The sequence below is a fragment of the Gossypium arboreum genome, chromosome 2 (genome assembly GCF_025698485.1).
Source record: "Gossypium arboreum isolate Shixiya-1 chromosome 2, ASM2569848v2, whole genome shotgun sequence".
NCBI classification, from domain to species: domain Eukaryota; kingdom Viridiplantae; phylum Streptophyta; class Magnoliopsida; order Malvales; family Malvaceae; genus Gossypium; species Gossypium arboreum.
This window is the reverse complement of record NC_069071.1, coordinates 70,430,691-70,451,746: the sequence shown is the minus strand read 5'-3', so window position 1 is coordinate 70,451,746 and position 21,056 is coordinate 70,430,691.

The window sequence follows — 21,056 nt, the reverse complement described above, 5'->3', positions numbered from 1 at the left end:
CACATTTTATACTACATCAAGCAATTCAATACAATTTATTCGAGCATCAAGGAAAAGCTAAGGCCTTCAATAGGCTACCCAAGGCGAATATTCATGTACATGTTGAGGTCAATTTTGCACTTAATACCTCACAAAAACAGCATGCAATTTACTAATTAATGCTTTGCACATTGTGGCTCAAAACTTATAATATAGCATCAAGCACTTATATGTGTGCTAGGCCGAATTGTGCTTGCAATTTCACAAGCATTCTTCCACATTTTCTTCTTTAAACCAATATATTCATCACTTAGTTCATAACCAAACATAATGTGCAATCATATATATGCATATATGAGCATGGCCGAATTTTCAAGGTGTCCATAGCCATCCAAAACACAAATTTTAACTAACATGCAAGAAGCATGAATCATGCTCAAGAATGCATCATGGCGAATATGACAATCATGCTCCTTTTCAATTTCAATCATGATAAAACAAAGAGAAAACTCAAAATCTTACTCAAGAGTAGACAATCCATCATTGCATGCATCATCATCAAGCTTCACACTTAGCATGCAATGGCTTTATCACCATAACAACTTTGGCCAAATACCATTTCCATGGCTTAACAAAGATTTGAGCCATGGCTAACATGCACATCAAGTTAGCAACCAAAGCATGCATGAAACTCCTAACACAACCTCATACATACCTTAATCTTGATGCAAACTTAGCCAAATCTCCTTCTAGATCTCTTCCAAACCAAGCATGAAGCAAAAATCCTCCTTCTTCCTTAGTTTTGGCTCAAAGAAAGGATGAACAAAATTTTTTCTTTCCTTCTCTACAACTCACGGCAATGGGGGATTACCACACTCACACACATTTTTTTTTCATTTTTTATCACCCATACACCTTTGTTTATTATTTCACCCTAATGCACCAACAAAACATGTTTCATGACATGTTTAGCCCATCCTCCTTGTCATGGCCGCCACCACCTATAAAGGGGAATTTGACATGCAAGTCCATTATTTTGCATGCATGCTTTAATTAGTCATCACACATTTCCTATCATACTTTCAAAGTTCATTACTAAGTCCTTTCTTGTGGAATTCACCCTTATAACACTAAATCAATCATCATAAAATGTCATACATGAGCACACACATATTATAGGCATCAAAATAAATTTTTAATTATTTTTATGCCTCGTTTTTGTGGTCCCGAGACCACCTTCCGACTAGGGTCAATTTTGGGCTGTCACACATGTGATATCAGAAAATTCCCGTTTGAACCTTAGGAATAATTTAGGATACAATGTGACATGTCACTAGGAACTATATGTGTTGAACTCATAAGATATGAGGTATGTGTCTATGTGAATCCGGGTGCTAGTCTTGTACATTCTACTGGTGGCTGGGTAGCCTGGCATGTGTTGTGGGTACCTGTCAGCTTGTGTGAGCAGCCTGAGTAGATACTCTTGACTGTCAGCTTGTGTGAGCAGGCCCATGATTAGCTTGAGAGTGACCAATGTGTGATTTTGATATGAGGTAGCATGTGGCTACGTTTGAAGCACTATGTGCAAGTCTTCCGTGTATCCGATAGTATTCCAAGTGTTTAACGGGTAAATCAGTGAGTTTTTCGGCAAGTAAGTCATTGATGAGAAAATATGAGAATTTAATACAAGTTGGTACAGGTATGTACGAAAAACTCTTATGAATGAACCCCGTATGTGAGGATCTTTTGGTAAGGTTGAAAATGTGTAAGTTATGCCTATAAATTTAAGTTATGCCTACGAATTTATGATGACACATATGTAAACTATGTTATGTCAATGGTATCTATATATATATATATATATATATTAATGATTATGTTGCTATTTATTTGCATGTGAACTTACTAAGCTATATGCCTACTCCCCTCTCATTTCCATTTTCTTATAGCATTGCCAAGCTAGCTCGGGGATCGAAGGACGTCAGAGATTCGATCACACTATCAATTGGAAAATTTGGGTATAGTTAGTTTCAACATTTTGGGTATGGCATGTATAAGACCTTAGTCTTTTTGTTATATGTCATATTGGTTTAGCCAAATGTGTTGGCTTATGGTAATTTTTTGATTCATTTTGTATATGGCCATGTGATATGGTTCATATTGATTATTTGGGTTGTAACCCTAATTAATTATGCATGCATGCAATGTGTTATGCTTGATGTGGTTGCCTAAGGATGATATGTGAGATAAATGGCACATTTGCTTAATGAATGAGTTGTGGCTAATAAGTATGACCAAAGCTATGGTATGATTACGTAAATTGAAAGTAGGTTACCACGATGAATAAATATGAAATTGGTGTGGAATACCATATGAGAGCATAAGGGTTTGGTTAGGTAATATGTTGACATTACAAAGTCATGGATTAATCATGTTTATGAGTACTTGAGTGACTAAATATACTATGTTGCATGCCATAAAAAATGTATGAGTAAGTGAGCATTTAAGGGTGACAAATGGCTTGGAAAATATCTTCAAAGTTGTCCACAGGGGTAGACACACAGGCGTGTGCACACGGTCTGCCCGATGGGCGTGTGATTTGACCGTGTGTCCCCTACACCCTAATTAGGTGAAACGGAATGCCCACTAGTAAACACACGAGCAGAAACATGGCCGTGTGTCTCATCCGTGTGAAGAACACAGCCTCAGGACATAGGCTTGTGCCCAGGTCGTATGAAGTCTGCACTTAATTTTTGGAATTTAATTCGCCGCATGGCCTAAGCACACGGGCGTGTGACTTGGCCGTGTGATCCTATTTCTATTGATGACGTTATAAATAGAGATTTACACAGGCTGAAGACACGGGCGTGTCCCAAGCCACATGGGCATTTGTGACTACACGGCCCACCCACACGGGCGTGTGGATCCTCTTTTGAGGAAAATTTTCTAAGCGATATGAAAGTTCTGAAAGTTCTCAATTTAGTCTCGAACCACACCCAATGTATGTTTTGAGCCTCGAGGACCCATATAAGGAATGATATACGTGTGAATGAAAAGTTTCAAATGTGGACTAAAATCCATGTCTCAGTTTTGTACGTATGCGTGTGTTTATGTTTGGTAATGCCTCATACCCTGTCCTGGTGTTGGATACGGGTAATGGGCGGTACACACAAAGTATATTAGCTCACCTTTTGGCATCATTCGGCCTTTAAGGTCAATAAAAGACTCAACTTACGCATTTTATTATACTTAACTAAACTTACTGAAATTTAATGAAAACACAACTAAAATGATTATATTCAAGCTCCTAAAGCGTGAAATTTAGTTTAATCTACTACACCAAATTACGACAGATCAAACTCCTCCACACTTAAGTCATTGTGTAACACCCCTCACCCATATTCAATGCCTGAATAGGGTTATAGAGCATTACCAAATTTACAATACATATAAACATACTTTTCACATACATTCAATCATTTCATACAATCATCATTCAAATTCAATCTATTTCTCCCTTATACGATCCTACAAGGCCTAAACATGTTTTGGAAGCAGTTCAGGACTAAACTGATAACGTATGAAACTTTTACAAAAATTTGAAAATTTCTCAAAACAGGGGACACAAGCTCGTGCGGCCAGGCCGTGTGTCTCACACGGCCACCAGACATGCCCATGATACAGGCCGTGTGAACATTTGAAATGGGAGCACATGGTTATGTCCCAGCCCGTGTCCAACCCCATGTAACTCTCTGACTTCGGTCACACGGCCACACACACGCCCGTGTGCCCTAAAATTGGCCATAGACGCTCGTGTGCCAGCCGTGTACTAGGTCGTGTAAAACTTGTAGGGTATATTAACTTATACTACACAGCCAAGTCACATGCCCATGTGTAAGGCTGTGTGGAGCATGTTGACTTGTTTTGAAATTCAACATTAGGGAATACACGACCGTGTAACATGACCGTGTGTCACACATGGATGAGACAGACGTCCGTGTCTCTACCCGTGTGGACAAAAATAGGCCATTTACCAAGCCATTTTGTCACCCATTTTGTACATACCTATACAAGCTCAATTGGCACTATTTTAAGACACAAATATGCAGCCAAAAGTCATCAACCAATACAAAATTATACTATATCCATTTCAACCAATTCAATACTCAATTCAATGCCATTTACATATTCAAATACCTATCAACTCAACTTGCTTTACTATACATAATTCACATATACCATTGAATTAACTAAACCATTCCCAACATGCAATATTCATTCAACCTCAATCACTCATTATAGGTCAATTACCAAACTCAAAATAATACCATTTGCACATTTAAAAACAACATCAAATTAACCATCACAAGCCAACTCAAATGGCCTAAATACATGTTCATCAAACATACCAAAATGACTCAAGCCTATACATGCCATATACCATATATACACACTTCAAAAGTACCAAAATAGATGTCCGATAGTGTGATGAAGTCCCTGATGATTCTCGAATCCAAGCTAGCTTTGAATTACTATAAAACATAGAAAAATAAACAAATAAGCTATAAAGCTTAGTAAGTTCGTATGTAAAAATGAAATAATCACATCATTCATTTACATTTATAAATGGATGAAATAAATTTCATTAAAGACATTAATTACTAAGTTAACATAAAGTTCTCAACTTCCATTAGCTCGTTATTGGAATAGTTTTCCATACATATTTGTACTGATACATATCTATTCTCACCAATTCACGTATAAAATCTCTCTGAGTTTATAATTGCTTATGGTACGAGTACATCGATTTTTTGATGCCATAGTCCAACTATGGTCTTACACATACATTTCCAAGGCCCTGCCATGGTCTTATATTCACATGCCATAACCCGATTATGGTCTTATTATCCGATTTCCATAGCCCAACTATGGTCTTATTTGGCATCTCGCCTTACTTAAATCATACATTTAATTCCATATCTCCACATTTATCTAATAGAATAAATACTATTTCAATTTCATCCATCAAATAAATAGATACACGTTTAAGTTCAATCACACGAACTTACCTCGTGTACGGATATGACAAAACAGACTGACTATTCAATTACTTTACTTTTTCCCTGATCTTAGTCTGAATTCCTCTTTTCTTGATCTATAAGTAATCAAAATCAACTTATTTACTCTTCTATTTATTCAATTCAATCCAAAACACAACATTAGGGTTATTTTACACATTTTCCCCTAAACTTTCATATTTTTACAATTTAGTCCTTATTTCACAAAATCACAAATTCATGAAATTCAAGACTAACCCATGCCAGCCGAATTACCATTATACCCCTAACAGCCCAAAATTTTCATTTATTTCACATTTTAACCACTAACTTTACACATTTCTCAATTTAATCCCTATTTTACAGTTTCACTAAATATCACTTAACAAAACTTGTTTAACTATCAACAAATATTCAAAATTTATCATCGATCATCAAAACTCATACATATTCATCAATGGAAAATTTCAAAATCTTTAACAGTTTTGCATATGCAACGATCTCAAAAACACAAAAATCATTAGAATCGGATCAAAAACCATACCTTAGTTGACAAATATGGCATAGCCGAATGAAGAGAAACAGAAATGGTTTCGTTTAGCCCTAAATTTTGGTTGAAAAAGATGATATGAAGACTTAATTTAACTTTTTTTTTATCTATTACATGATTAATAATCAAATTACCTAAATAACCTTCATTAAAAACCATTAAAATTCATGATAATAGGTCCATAAAAGTCTACTTACACTAGGGATGGTCTAATTAAAACACAAGGACCTTTACTTTAAGGTTCTATAGCTATTAGATACTTTTAGCTAATAGAACTTAATTTTTGCACTTTATGCGATTTAGTCCTTTTCTCAAATTGAGCAATTAAACGATAAAATTTCTTAACGAAATTTTCACACCAACATGATATCATACTATAAACATTGAAATAATAATAAAATAATTATTTTGAATTTGGATTTGTGGTTCCGAAACCACTGTTCTGTTTTGACCAAAAACGAGCTGTTACACATTGCTTGTCCTTAAGCAACATGGAAAAAAATAAACGAACAGAAGACCTTTGAACAATATGTTACAAGTGTTAGCTTGGAGCACATTAATAGGCATTTCCTATTCGCATATAATCGACTTACCATTTTTTATATCAAACATCTAAGTTTAGTATATTACAAACCATACAAGCATTAAAGGTCTTAAGTGTAGGAATCCATCAATAAGTTATACAATAAATCAACAAAAAAACCACAGACTCAACAATTTATCATTCACACTAGCATACTCATTTCCTTTTATTCTCTATGTAACACCCCAAACCCGGCCTAGACGTTATGACCGGATCCGACGTGCCACATCAAAACGTAAAAAAAACATTTATCCATTCTTAGACCAGGAAATCGTACTTGATGTTCAAAGGGCTAATTCATTAAGGGTTAAAGTGAATGGAACCTGTGCACCAGGTAGGAAACCGGAAAAGAGGAGGTGAGTCCATCGGACTGCTTAAGTACCAAGCTCTTTCGGATCCAATCCTAGACATGCACACCGCCATTGCCACACTCTAACATCGTGTATTTCTTTAGGTCACCATTGTAATTATGTTCATTTTGAAATAAAACATATTTAATTTTGGAAAACGTTATCATAGTAGAAGCCTTGTTTGAGATCGTGTTACTTTGAAATCAATTTATATTTTTGAAAACGAAACCTAGATCTAGCCCATTTTGATAGTTAATGTAAATTAAGTTCATCATAATAAAATATAAATCAAAACCATAAAATAATTGAGCGGCCTTATTACATTTGAAAAACCCAAAACATAGATGAAAATAAACGGACGTCCAGTTCACCAGAAAGAAACCGAATTTGTGACAGCCTTAAAACGACCCTAGTCGGAATGTGGTTTCGGGACCATAAAACCGAGGCATAAAAATAATTTAATATTTATTTTATTGCCTATAATATGTGTTAACTCATGTGTGACATTTTTGATGCTTTAATTTAGAGTTATAAATGTGAATTTCACTAGAAAGGACCTAGTAGAAATCTTTGAAAGTATGATGGGGAATGTGTGATGACTAATTAAAGCATGCATGCAAAACAATGGCCTTGCATGTCAAATACCCCTCTTTTTACAAGTGATGGCCGGCCATGACAAGGGAGTATGGGCTAAACATGTCATGAAACATGTTTTGTTGGTGCATTAGGGAGAAACAATAAACAAATAAGTATGGGTAATAAAGAAAGAAAAAAAAAATATGTGTGTGAGTGAACCCCCCCATTGCCGTGCATGGAAGAAAAGAAAAGAAAAAAATTTTGCTCATCCATTTTTTCTCTCTTGACCGAAAATACTAGAGGAAGGAAGGAATTTTGCTTCATGTTTGGTTTGGAAGAGGATTAGGAAGAGGTTTGGCTATACTTGCATCAAGATTAAGGTATGTTTGAGGTTGTGCCATGAGATTCATGCATGTTTTTAGTTGCTAGCTTGATGTTCTTGTTAGCCCATGGTTCAAATCCTTGCTATGTCATGGGAATGACATTCGGCCAAGGTGGATGTGGTGTTAATGCCATTGCATGCTAAATATCAAGCTTGATAATGATACATGTGATGGGGGGGTTGAGGACTCTTAGATTTTCTTTTAGCACCTTTGAATGAGATACTAAGTTCTTTGTTTAACCATGACCAAATTGAAACGGTATGGTGTTGTGGTGTATACTGACCATGGTATATCCATAAGTATGATTCATGCATGTTGCATGGTAAGTAAGATTTAAGCTTTGGATATGTGTATATATTTGGATATAAGCCACTTGAGAATCGGCCCTTGCACCTACATGAATATATGTTTGCACATGATGTATTGGTATGACATATATACTATTTCAAGTGTATATTTGCTTGTGATGATGTTTGGTTATGAAGTAAATGAGAGATGTGTATTGAGCTACGATATGTAATCGTTAGTTAGTAAAATGTATGCTGTTTTTGTGTGGTATTAAGTGTATAATTGGCCTCAACATGGACATGCATATTCGGCCACATGAAGGGAAATTGGTGTGCATGCATTCGGTTAGAGGCAAGCATATTGATGCCTATTCTTGGCTTAGAAAATTGGCTAAGAGGAATATTAACTAATGTGTTGAGTTCGATTCATGATTTCGTACATATGCGACTTTAATGCCTAATGAGTATATATATTGACTAAGTACCTTGAATTCCTCTTTCGATGCTCAAATGATTAAATCGATTTATTTGTTAAATTAAGCTCAAGAGCAAAGGGGAACTAGATCCGACAAAGGGAAGGAAAAAGTGGTCGAATAGCCATTGAAATCGTTCGATGACATCCTAGGTAAGTCTTCGAGTAATGACCCTACTTGAATTATATTGAAATAATGCTCCTTGTGTGTGTGGCTATTGAGCCGAAATTGTAAAGGTTTGATAAATATTTTTGTGTTTGAGCCTTAGTAATGAAAATAAATTATGGATGTGTCGTGAATATTGATATATGTGTAAATGAACATTGGAATGATATCCGGCTAAGTCCCAAGGCAATTGTGCTAGTAATTATATCCGGCTAAGACCAAAGGCATTCGTGCGAGTTGTTATATCCGGGCTAAGACCAAGGCATTTGTGCAAGTTACCAAATCGGGTTAAGACCCAAAGGCAATTGTACGAGTCACTATAACCGGCTTTGTCCCAAGGCATTTGAGCGAGTCATTATATCCGGTTGAATTCAAGGTACGTGATTCGAGAATAAGCGATCTTGCTGTAAAATTTCAGTTAATACGCTTGAAAAATTCCAGCAATGAGGTATGTTCATATGAGCTTGAATTAGTTGATTCCTTGAATAATATTCGCTCGATCGAGTAATGAGTTTCCGTATTTGACTAAGGTGATCCCTTATGTATGAACATAGGGGTTGGAATGTGAAATGAGTATGATATTGAGAATTTGTGCATATGAAACTATCCGTTAGCTTTATGAATGCTATGCTTTTGTTGTGTTGGAATTTCTTGCTCAAACTTACTAAGCATAAATTGCTTACTCCGTTTTCTCTGTTTCTCTGCTTTATAGATTTTGCTCGTTAGCTATCGGATTTGGGATCATTGAAGTCGAAGTCATCCACACTATCAAAGCCTCCATTTTGGTATAATTTTGGTTGAACTTTGAAATGGCATGTATAGGACTACCCTTTTGTTGAAGGTCATGTACCTTTCGGTTTTGTGTAAACTTGGATAGCCATGCGAAAATAGCTTATATACGTTTTTTTGTATAGTACTATAATCGTTTGTATGTCGATCATTATGAGGTATGGAATTGTTTTGAAATGATTAGCCATTGGAATGGTTAATAATGATCACACTTTGTGCTATGTATGCAAAAAGGGGCAATTGAATCATGGAAATCATGAAATAGGTAAAGCCTACCTTAAAGACAGATGCTGACTGCAGCAGTGATGTGGATGTGAAAATCACTAAAAATAGTATAAATGGTATTAAATAGTGAATAAATTATGTAAATGAACCTTGATGAGTCTACTTTCATATGGAAGAAATGAAACTGTCATAGGAGTTACATGTTGATAGATATTAAAGTTCTCGTGAAACAGGGCCAGAACGGTTTCTGGATCCCCTGTTACGAATTTGGAAATTCATTGTAAATTAACCAGAGATAATTAGGAGTCATGCCATATATGTATAGATTCCTATTTGAGTCTAGTTTCTATAGAAACAAATGGCATCAGTATTAAAGCGCTGTACAAGGAGATAATCAATTCGTGACGCACAAAGGTCAGTGTAGTTGAACCCTGGGATAGGGGAGACTTTAACTAATAAACTGTACTAATTTGCCCAACCAAAAATTCTAGAAAAAAATCTGTAGATGGAAATATGAGTCTAGTTTCAGGGAAAAATTACGAAACTAATTTTCGAGCTTTGAAACTCAAGATATGATTTTTAAGGCGACAGTGATGCAGTAACCAGCTTGTCTGGAAAATTCTAAATGGACTGTGAAAATAGTTAAGTCTGTGTGCACCTTGTGTTCGATTCCGGTAACGGACTCGGGTATGGGGTGTTACAATTTTATTGGTATCAGATTTACGGTTTAGTCGATTCTAGGATTACCGTAATGCGTTTGGGTCTAGCTATACATGCCATTTTATGTGATTATTTGATAGTGTGGTGATTTCTGACGTTTGAATATGTGTTTATTTATAGTAATGGATCCCGATCCCGACCGAGCGGTAGCTAATGATCTTGAGAGTGTAGCGCCTGCTCCCGCACAAGGGACAGCTCCGGCGGACTCTCAACCTATTGCTAGCAATCCGAATGATGAGGCTAGGCAAGCCTTTTATAGCGTGATGAATGATTGGTTCAACCAATACATTCGAACTAACACGGCTGTTCCACAACCTCCATTCCCGACTAATACGACCCCCGCACCTACAATGCCTCCGGTAACTGACCAAATAAGGTCGAATAAGCCCCCAGTGGATAGAATCCGAAAACATGGGGCTACTGAATTTAAAGCTACGGATAGCGACGATGCCGAGCAAGCTGAATTTTGGTTGGACAACACGATCCGGTACTGATGAGCTATCTTGTACACCGATGAATGCCTAAAGTGTACTATCTCCTTGCTACGTGATTACGCCTACTATTGGTGGAGTACTCGACTTACAGTGCCGAGAGCAAGTAACTTGGGAGTTTTTCCAAACCGAGTTTCGGAAAAAGTATATCGATCGAGATTTATGGATCAAAACGGAAGGAATTTCTCGAACTTAAACAAGGTTCCATGTCGGTTCTGACTATGAGCGAAAATTTGTGAGGCTTAGCGATGCAGCGAGAATGCATTTCTTGAAGGCGTGATGTGTAAACGCTCAAGATGGACCGAATGATGAGATAAAGTTGTATGTTGGCATTTTGGAAATTGAGAGTTTGTGGCTCTTGTCGAGCGAAGTGCAAAGCCGAGGAGCTCGATATGGAGAAAAGAAAAGTGAAGTGGGAGCAAGGGAGTTTCAGAAGAGGTCTTTGGGAAGCCCTTCCCACAGTCATCAAAGAAATTTAGGGATGGCTTAGGCGGTCTAGAGACACTTGGGCTTTTCTAGACGAGATCGCGATCGACCCCCTGTGACCACACGAGTCACTTCGATCGCCAGTGGTGGGAATGATCGACGAGAGAGAACGGAGTGCCAGTATTGTGGCAAATGGCATTTTGGAAGTTGTAGATTCCGTGACCGCTCCTGTTACAAGTGCGGATCAGTTGACCACTTCATTAAAGATTGCCCGAGGTTGTCTGAACAGAATGTAGATCAGAGTGGGAAACCGGGTGCTACCACTGCTCGAGGTAGACCATCTAGAAACACGGGCAATGCTAGTGGTGGTCAGAGAGGATCTAGAGATGTTACGACCAGATCCGAGGCTCGCGCTCTTGCTAGGGCTTATGCTATACGCGCACGCGAGGATGCTTCCTCGCCAGATGTTATTACCGGTACTTTCATTCTCTTTGATACTAATGTGATTGCTTTGATTGACCCTGGTTCTACTCATTCTTATATATGCGAAACCTTAGCATCCAGTAAGACTTTACCTATTGAGTCTACTGACTTCGTAATTCGGGTGTCAAATCCCTTGGGTCGTTACGTGTTGGTCGACAAAGTGTGTAAGAAATGTGCCCTAGTAATTCGAGGTTCCTGTTTTCCGACGGACTTGATGCTTTTTCCATTTGATGAATTTGATGTTATTCTTGGGTTGGATTGGTTGACCGTGCATGATACGGCTGTGAATTGCAAAAGCAAGACTATTGATTTGAGGTGCGTAAATAACGAGATGATCCGAGTTGAGTCTACGGACTTAAAGGGGTTGCCAGCTGTAATATCATCAATGTTGGCCCAAAAATATGTAAGAAAGGGGTGCGAAGCATACCTTGCGTATGTACTTGATGATAAGGAGTTGGAAATAAAACCGAATCTGCTGGTGGTTTGTGAATACCGGATGTTTTTCCCAAGAATTACCGGGTTTGCCACTGCTCATGAGATAGAGTTTGGCATTGAACTTGTACAGGACCACACCGATTTCAATAGCTCCGTGTCGTATGGCACCAACGAATTAAAGGAGTTGAAAGCTCGGTTGCAAGAGTTGGTGGATAGAGGTTTTGCTCGCCGAGTTTTTCACCTTGGGGTGCACCAGTGTTGTTTGTGAAAAAGAAAGACGGAACCATGAGGTTGTGCATCGACTATCGTCAGCTTAATAAAGTGACAATAAAGAACAAATATCCGTTACCGCGTATCGACGATTTGTTCGATCAACTGAAGGGAGCCTCAGTGTTCTCAAAAATAGATTTGAGATCGGCCTATTATCAATTGCGAATCCGAGATTCAGACATACTCAAAACTGCCTTCAGAACGAGATATGGTCACTACGAGTTCTTAGTGATGCCGTTTGGGCTCACTAATGCCCCTGCGATATTTATGGATTTGATGAATCGGATCTTCAGACCGTATTTGGATCGGTTCGTAGTTGTGTTCATTGACGACATCTTGGTCTATTCAAGAGATGAGACCGAACATGCGGAGCACTTGAGATTAGTGTTGCAGATTTTACGGGATAAGCAGTTATATGCTAAGTTCAGCAAGTGTGAGTTCTGGTTAAGCGAGGTTAGCTTCTTGGGCCATGTGGTATCTGCATCGGGTATTCGAGTCGACCCGAGTAAAATTTCAGCCATACTTAACTGGAAGCCTCAGAAATATTCTTGAGGTTCGAGCTTTTGGGACTTGCTGGTTACTACCGATCGTGACACCCGAATGTGACCCTAGTCGGAGAGTGGTTTGGGACCACGAAACCGAGTCACAAGAATAATTAAGTGTTATATTCGTACTTATTGTATGTGGAATTGGTATGCGTAAATATTTCGTGTCTCGATTTTTATTAATTAGGTGCTAAATTATAAGAAAGGACTTAGTAGTGAACTTTGAAAGTACGATAGGGAAATAGGTGATGACTAATTAAAGCATGCATGCAAAATAATGGACTTGCATGTCAAATTCCCCTTTCTACAAGTAATGGCCGCCATGACAAAGAATATGGGTCAAACATGTCATGAAACATGTTTTGTTGGGCATTAGGGAGAAATAGTAAACAAATAAGCATGGGTAAGAAAAGAATGAAAAAAAATGTGTGTGAGAGAGTGGCATACCCCATTGCCGTGAGTTGTAGAGAAGGAAAGAAAAAATTTTGTTCATCCTTTCTTTGAGCCAAAACTAAGGAAGAAGGAGGATTTTTGCTTCATGCTTGGTTTGGAAGAGATCTAGAAGGAGATTTGGCTAAGTTTGCATCAAGATTAAGGTATGTATGAGGTTGTGTTGGGAGTTTCATGCATGTTTTGGTTGCTAACTTGATGCGCATGTTAGCCATGGCTCAAATCTTTGGTATGCCATGGAAATGGTATTTGGCCAAAGTTGTTATAGTGATAAAGCCATTGCATGCTAAGTGTGAAGCTTGATGATGATGCATGCAATGATGGATTTTCTACTCATGAGTAAGATTTTGAGTTTTCTCTTTGTTTTATCATGATTAAAGTTGAAAAGGAGCATGATTGTCATACTTGGCCATGATGCATTCTTGAGCATGATTCATGCTTCTTGCATGTTAGTTAAAAGTTTGTGTTTTGGATGGCTATGGACACCTTGAAAATTCGGCCATGCTCATATATGCATATATATGATTGCACATTATGTTTGGTTATGAACTAAGTGATGAATATATTGATTTAAAGAAGAAAATGTGGAAGAATGCTTGTGAAATTGCAAGCACAATTCGCCTAGCACACATATAAGTGCTTGATGCTATATTATAAGTTTTGGGCCACAATGTGCAAAGCATAAATTAGTAGATTGCATGCTGTTTTGTGAGGTATTAAGTGCAAAATTGACCTCAACATGTACATGAATATTCGACCTTGGGTAGCCTATTGAAGGCCTTAGCATTTCCTTGATGCTCAAATAAATTGTATTGAATTGCTTGATGTAGTATAAAATGTGCATGACCATTGTGTATTCAAGCTAAAGAGTGGCCATATGACCATTTAAAATCCTTGTCATATTCGCCATAAGCAAGCACAATGAGGTTTTAATAAATTGAATTTGTTTGAATTAGCTCAAGAGCTAAGAGGGCCACAATTGGACAAGGGAAGGAAAAGGTGATCGAATAGCCGAAAAAGCCGTTCGACAACATCCGAGGTAAGTCCTCAAGAAGTGACCTTACTTGAATTATGTGAGATGAAATATGGATGTGTATGATTATTGATTATGTGTGTATGAGTATTTGAATTCCACCCGGCTAAGTCCCGAAGGCGAATATGCTAATGATATTAATTGTGTTTGAGCCTTAGTAACGAAAATGAAATATGTATGTCCAATGATTATTGATGTATGTGTGCATGAGAAATTGAATGATATCCGGCTAAGCCCAAGACAATTATGCTGAAATTATATCCGGGTTAAGACCAAAGGCAATTGTGCTAGTGGTTATATCCGGGCTAAGGCCGAAGGCATTCGTCGAGTTATTCTATCCGGGCTAAGACCAAGGCATTTGTGCACGTGATTATATCCGGTTATATTCAAGAATCTTGGGCTGGAGGTGAGTGTTGGTTGCTGAAATGAATTTAATTAGTACACTCGGACAGCCCAAAGGATAAGGTACGTTATATGTGCATTGGAAAGTCGACGTGTTTGAGCAACATTCGCTCAATCGACTAATGAATTTCAGTTATTGAATTGATTGATGCTTTGCGAACTTATACAATGATGAAGTATGAAGTAAGAATGTGTATTAATGAAATGATGCATTTGGCTATGTGAATGTATTGCTGTAAATTATAGTTCATTATATTCCTTGAGACTTACTAAGCATAAAATGCTTACCCGTTGCTTTGGCTCTTAGTTTTCTAGATTTCGCCGAGGCAATCGGATTTGGGATCGTTGAAGTCAAGTCATCCACACTATCAAGCCTCCATTTTGGTATAAATTTTGGTTGAACTTGAGATGGCATGTATAGGACTACCTCTTGTTTGTTAAATACGTTGTAATGTAAGTTTGTATGGCCATGCGAAAATGGCTCAAAAGGGAGCATGAACTTAGACTTATTGTGGGTTGTATGTATATATATTTGGGGTCATGATGTGGCTATGGTTTGGAAATGGGAATGTTGGTCATATGATCAGCCATTGGCATGGTTAAAATGATCATATATGAACCTATGTATGGCAAGATTAGTTGAATCATGGAGACTACCAAATAGGTAAGTCCTACCTTAAAACAGATGCTGCCAGCTGCAGTGGCGTGAATGTGAAAAATCACCATAATTCATAGGAATGGAATCAAATAGTGAATAAGCTATGTAAATGAACCTTGATGAGTCTATTTTCATATGGAAGAAACGAAACGGTCATAGGAGTTACAGGTTAAGAGATATTAAAGCTATTGTGAGACAGGGCCAGAATGGTTTCTGGGTTCCCTGTCGCAACTTTAAAATTCACTATAAATTATCCAAAAAGAATTAGGAGATATACCTTATATGTACAGATTCCATTTTGAGTCTAGTTTCATTAGAAACAAACGACACCAGCATTAAAGCCCTGTGCAGAGAGATATTCAAGTTATACCGCGCGAAGGTCAGAGCAGTCGATCCCTGTAACTTGGGTAACTTTAACTAATAAACTGTACCAATTGGCCCGACCAAAATCCTAGAAATAAATCCATGGATGTATATATGAGTCTAAATTCAGGAAAATTTACGAAACCAGTTTCCGAGTTTTGAAACTCGAGATATGATTTTAAGGCGACAGTGACGCAGTTTTCCAGCCTGACTGGAAATGTCAAATTGGTGGGCAAAAACATGTGAACTTGGTTTGTTAACCCTCGGGTCCGACACCGGCGATGGTCTCGGGTTTGGGGTGTTACAATTTTATTGGTATCGAGCCACGGTTTAGTCGATTCTAGGACTACCGTGATGTGTTTGGGGTCTAGCTATACATGCCATTAAATGATGAATCGATAGTGTGATGAATTCGACAATTTGACTTCATGTTTGTTTATAGCAATGGATCCCGATCCCAACCGATAGGCGATGATGTGGAGAGTGTGGCGCTGCTCGCGCAAGGGGACAGCGCCATGGACTCTCAACCTATGGCCAGCAATCCTAATGACGAGGCTAAGCAAGCCTTTTATAGTGTGATGAACGAATGGTTTAATCAATACATTCGAACCAACACGGTGTTCCACCACCTCCATTCCCGACGAATGCAACCCCGCACCTACAATACCTCCGGTGATGACCCAATAAGGTCGGGTAAGCCCCGATCGATAGGATTCAAAACATGGGGCCACTGAATTTAAGGCTACGGATGATGATGATGCCGAAGAGCTGAATTATGGTTAGATAACACTATCCGGTGCTTGATGAGCTATCCTGTACACCCGATGAGTGCTTAAAGTGTACCATCTCCTTGCTACGCGAGTCCGCCTACTATTGGTGGAGTACTCGACTTGTGGTGCCTAGAGAGCAAGTGACTTGGGAATTCTTTCTAACCGAGTTCAAAAAAGTATATCGATCGAGATTCATCGACCAAAAGCGGAGGGAGTTCCTTGATCTTAAGCAAGGTTCTATGTCCGTTCTGAGACTCTGAACGAAAGTTTGTGAGGCTTAGCCGATGCGCGAGAATGCATTTCGTCCGGCTATTATGTGCAAACGCTTGAGGATGGGCTGAATGATGATATAAGGATGTTTGTTGGCATTCTCGAGATACGAGAGTTCGTAGTACTTGTTGAGCGAGCTTGTAAAGTCGAAGAGCTTAGAAAGGAGAAACAAAAAGCTGATGTGGGGATTGGAGAATTCGAAGAGGTCCTCGGAAAGTCTCTTCAACAAGCATCGAAGAGATTTCGAGATGATGCGAGCCGGTCTAGAGGCGTTTGGGATTTTCTAGACGAGGACGCGATCGACCCCTGTGACCACACGAGTCACCTCGATTGCTTGGTGGCGGAAATGATCGCCGAGAGAGGACGGAGTGTCCACATTGTGGCAAATGGCATTCGGGAGCTGTTGGTTTCGTGATCGCTCTGCTATAACGTGGATCGGCCGACCATTTTATGAAGGATTGCCCGAGGATGCATGAACAGAATGCAAGTCGAGTGCAAACCCGGGTGCTACCATCGCCGAGGTAGGCCACCTAGAAATATGGGCAATGTCGATTGGCGGTCGAGAGGATCTAGAGATGCTACCATCGGATCCGAGGCTCGTGCTCTGCTAGGACTTATGCCATACGCCATACGCGAGGATCTTGCCTCTCGGATGTTATTACCTTACTTTCACTCTTTTCAATACAAATGTAATTGCTTTGATTGACCCCGGTTCTACTCATTCTTATATATGTGAAACCTTAGCATCCAAGAAGACTTTGCCCATTGAGTCTCTCGAGTTTGTAATTCGGTGTCAAACCCCTTGGGTCATTACGTGCTTGTTAACAAAGTGTGCAAGAAAAGTCCCCTAGTGTTCCGAGGTTCTTGTTTTCGGCGGACTTAATGCTTTTGCCATTCGATGAGTTCGATGTTATTCTTGGTTTGGATTGGTTGACCATGCACGATGCGGTTGTAAATTGCAAGAGCAAGACTATCGATTTGAGGTGCGCGAATAATGAAATAATTCGGGTTGAGTCCACGGACTTAAAGGGTTGCCACCGTAATATCGCGATGTTGGCCCGAAATATGTAAGAAAAGGGTGCGGCGTACCTTGCGTCGTACTCGATGACAAGGAATCGAGAAGAAACCCGAATCTGCGCGTGGTTTGTGAATACCGGATGTTTTCCCAGAAGAATTGCCGGGTTTACCACATTTCGAAATAGAATTTGGCATCGAATTGGTACCGGTACCACCCCAATTTCGATAGCTCCGTATCGTATGGCACCAACGGAATTGAAGGAGTTGAAAACTCGGTTGCAAGAATTGGTGGATAGAGGTTTTGCTCGCCCGAGTTTTTTCCTTGGGGTGCGCCGGTGTTGTTCGTGAAGAAGAAGGATGGAACCATGCGACTATGCATCGACTATCGTCGACAACAAAGCGACGATAAAGAACAAATATCCGTTGCCACGTATTGATGACTTGTTCGATCAACTGAAGGGAGCCTCGGTGTTCTCGAAAATAGATTTGAGATCGGGCTACTATCAATTGCGAATCCGAGATTCGGGCGTGCCCAAGACCGCCTTGAGCGAGATATGGTCACTATGAGTTCTGGTGATGCCGTTTGGGCTCACTAATGCCCTGCGGTATTTATGGATTTAATGAATCGAATCTTTAGACCATATTTGGATCGATTCGTAGTCGTGTTCATTGATGACATCTTGGTCTATTCAAGAAATGAGACCGAACATCTTTGAACACCGCGGTTAGTGCCGCAAATTTTACGGGACAAGCAATTATATGCTAAGTTCAGCAAGTGTGAGTTCGGTTAAGAGAGGTAAGCTTCTTGGGTCATGTGGTATTCGCATCGGGTATTCGAGTGGAACCGAATAAAATTTCAGCCATACTAAATTGGAAGCCTCAGAAATATTCGAGGTTCAAGCTTTTGGGGCTTCTTGGTTACTACCGATGATTTGTAAAGGCTTCTCAACGATAGCCACCGATGATGAAGCTACTCCAAAAGGATGTTAAGTTCGAATGGACGGAGAAATGCCAAAAAGCTTCGATCAATGAAAACTTATTTGATGAAGCCCCAATTCTAGTGCAACCCGAGTCCGGCAAGGAGTTTGTCATCTATAGCGACGCCTCTCTACTTGGGTTAGGTTGCGATTAATGCAAGAAGGTCGAGTTGTGGCCTATGCGTCGAGGCAATTAAAGCCACATGAGAAAAATTATCCGACTCATGATCTCGAATTGGCCGCCATCGTATTCGCCTTAAAGATTTGGCGACATTACTTATTTGGTGAAAGGTGCCATGTATACTCGGATCACAAAAGTCTCAAGTATTTGATGACCCAACGAGACTTAAATCTGCGACAAAGACGTTGGCTCGAGCTGTTAAAGGATTATGAGTGATCATTGACTATCACCCGGAAAGGCGAATGTAGTTGCGGATGCCTTGAGTCGTAAATCGTTATTCACTTTACGACGATGAATGTGCACTTGTCTATCCGATCCGACGGTGTGTTAGTGGCTGAAATGAAAGCCAAACCATTATTGACACACCAAATTCGAGAAGCTCGAAAAGTCGATGACGAGTTGGTTGCAAAACGGGCTGCGTGTGTTCCGAACAAGGACTCGGAGTTTCAAATCGACGATGACGATTGTTTGAGGTTCAAAAGTCGTCTGTGTGTCCCAAAGAATTCGGAACTCATTTCGATAATTCTGAATGAAGCCCATTGTAGCCGAATGGCAATCCACCCGGGGAGTACGAAGATGTACAATGATTTGAAACGTCGATTTTGGTGGCATGGTATGAAGCGGGACATCTCCGACTTTGTTTCAAGATGTTTAATATGTCAACAAGTGAAAGCGGAACATCAGGTGCCTTCAGGATTACTTCAGCCAATCACGATACCCGAGTGGAAATGGGATCGAGTCACAATGGACTTTGTATCCGGACTGCCATTGTCAGCAAGTAAGAAGGATGCGGTTTGGGTCGTGGTAGATCGATTGACTAAGTCGGCCCACTTTGTCCCCGTACGTACGGATTTTTCAATGGACAAATTAGCGGAATTGTACGTTTCTCAGATTGTGAAATTACACGGGGTGCCTATTTCTATCGTGTCGGATAGAGATCCGAGATTTACCTCGCGGTTTTGGAAAAAGTTGCAAGAAGCTTTGGGTACCAAGTTGCATTTCAAGACCGCCTTCCACCCCAAACCGATGGTCAATCCGGCGGGTAATTCGAGATACTTGAGGATATGTTAAGATGTTGCGTCCTCGAGTTTAGTGGTTCATGGGAACGGTATTTGCCGTTAATTGAATTCGCTTACAACAACAACTTTCAATCGAGTATTAAGATGGCACCCTACGAGGCTTTGTACGGCGTAAATGCCGTACACCATTGTTTTGGACCGAGCTTGGTGAAAGCAAGATTTTCGGTGGATTTGATTAGGGATGCCGAACGAAAGTGAAAGTAATCCGTGAAAGTTTGAAGATAGCCTTCGATCGTCGAAAGTCGTGCGCGATATGAAGCGTAAGGATATCGAGTATCGTGGGTGATAAAGTGTTCCTCAAGGTATCGCCTTGGAAAAAATACTCGAGTTCGTAGTAAAGGGCAAGTTGAGCCCGAGGTTCATTGGGCCATATGAGATATCGAGCGAGTCGGTCCAGTGGCATATCGTTTGATTTTGCCCCGAACTCAAAAGGTTCACGATGTCTTCCACGCTTCGATGCTTCGACGTTATAGATCCGATCCATCGCACGTGATTAGTCCATCGAAATTGAAATTCAAGCTAATATGAGTTATGAGGAAGAACCAATTCGTATCCTATCACGAGAAGTGAAAGAGTTGCGAAACAAGCGGGTTCCGCTAGTGAAAGTGTTATGGCTCAAGCACGGATAGAAGAAGCTACTTGGGAGACCGAGAACTCAATGAGAGAGCGATATCCGAACCTATTTACGGTAAGCTTTTCGGGACGAAAATCTCTTGAGTGGGGAGAGTTGTGACACCGAATGTGACCCTAGTCGGAGAGTGGTTTCGGGACCACGAAACCGAGTCACAAGAATAATTAAGTGTTATATTCCGTACTTATTGTATGTGGAATTGGTATGCGTAAATATTTCGTGTCTCGATTTTTATTAATTAGGTGCTAAATTATAAGAAAGGACTTAGTAGTGAACTTTGAAAGTACGATAGGAAATAGGTGATGACCAATTAAAGCATGCATGCAAAATAATGGACTTGCATGTCAAATTCCCCTTTCTACAAGTAATGGCCGCCATGACAAAGAAATATGGGTCAAACATGTCATGAAACATGTTTTGTTGGGCATTAGGGAGAAA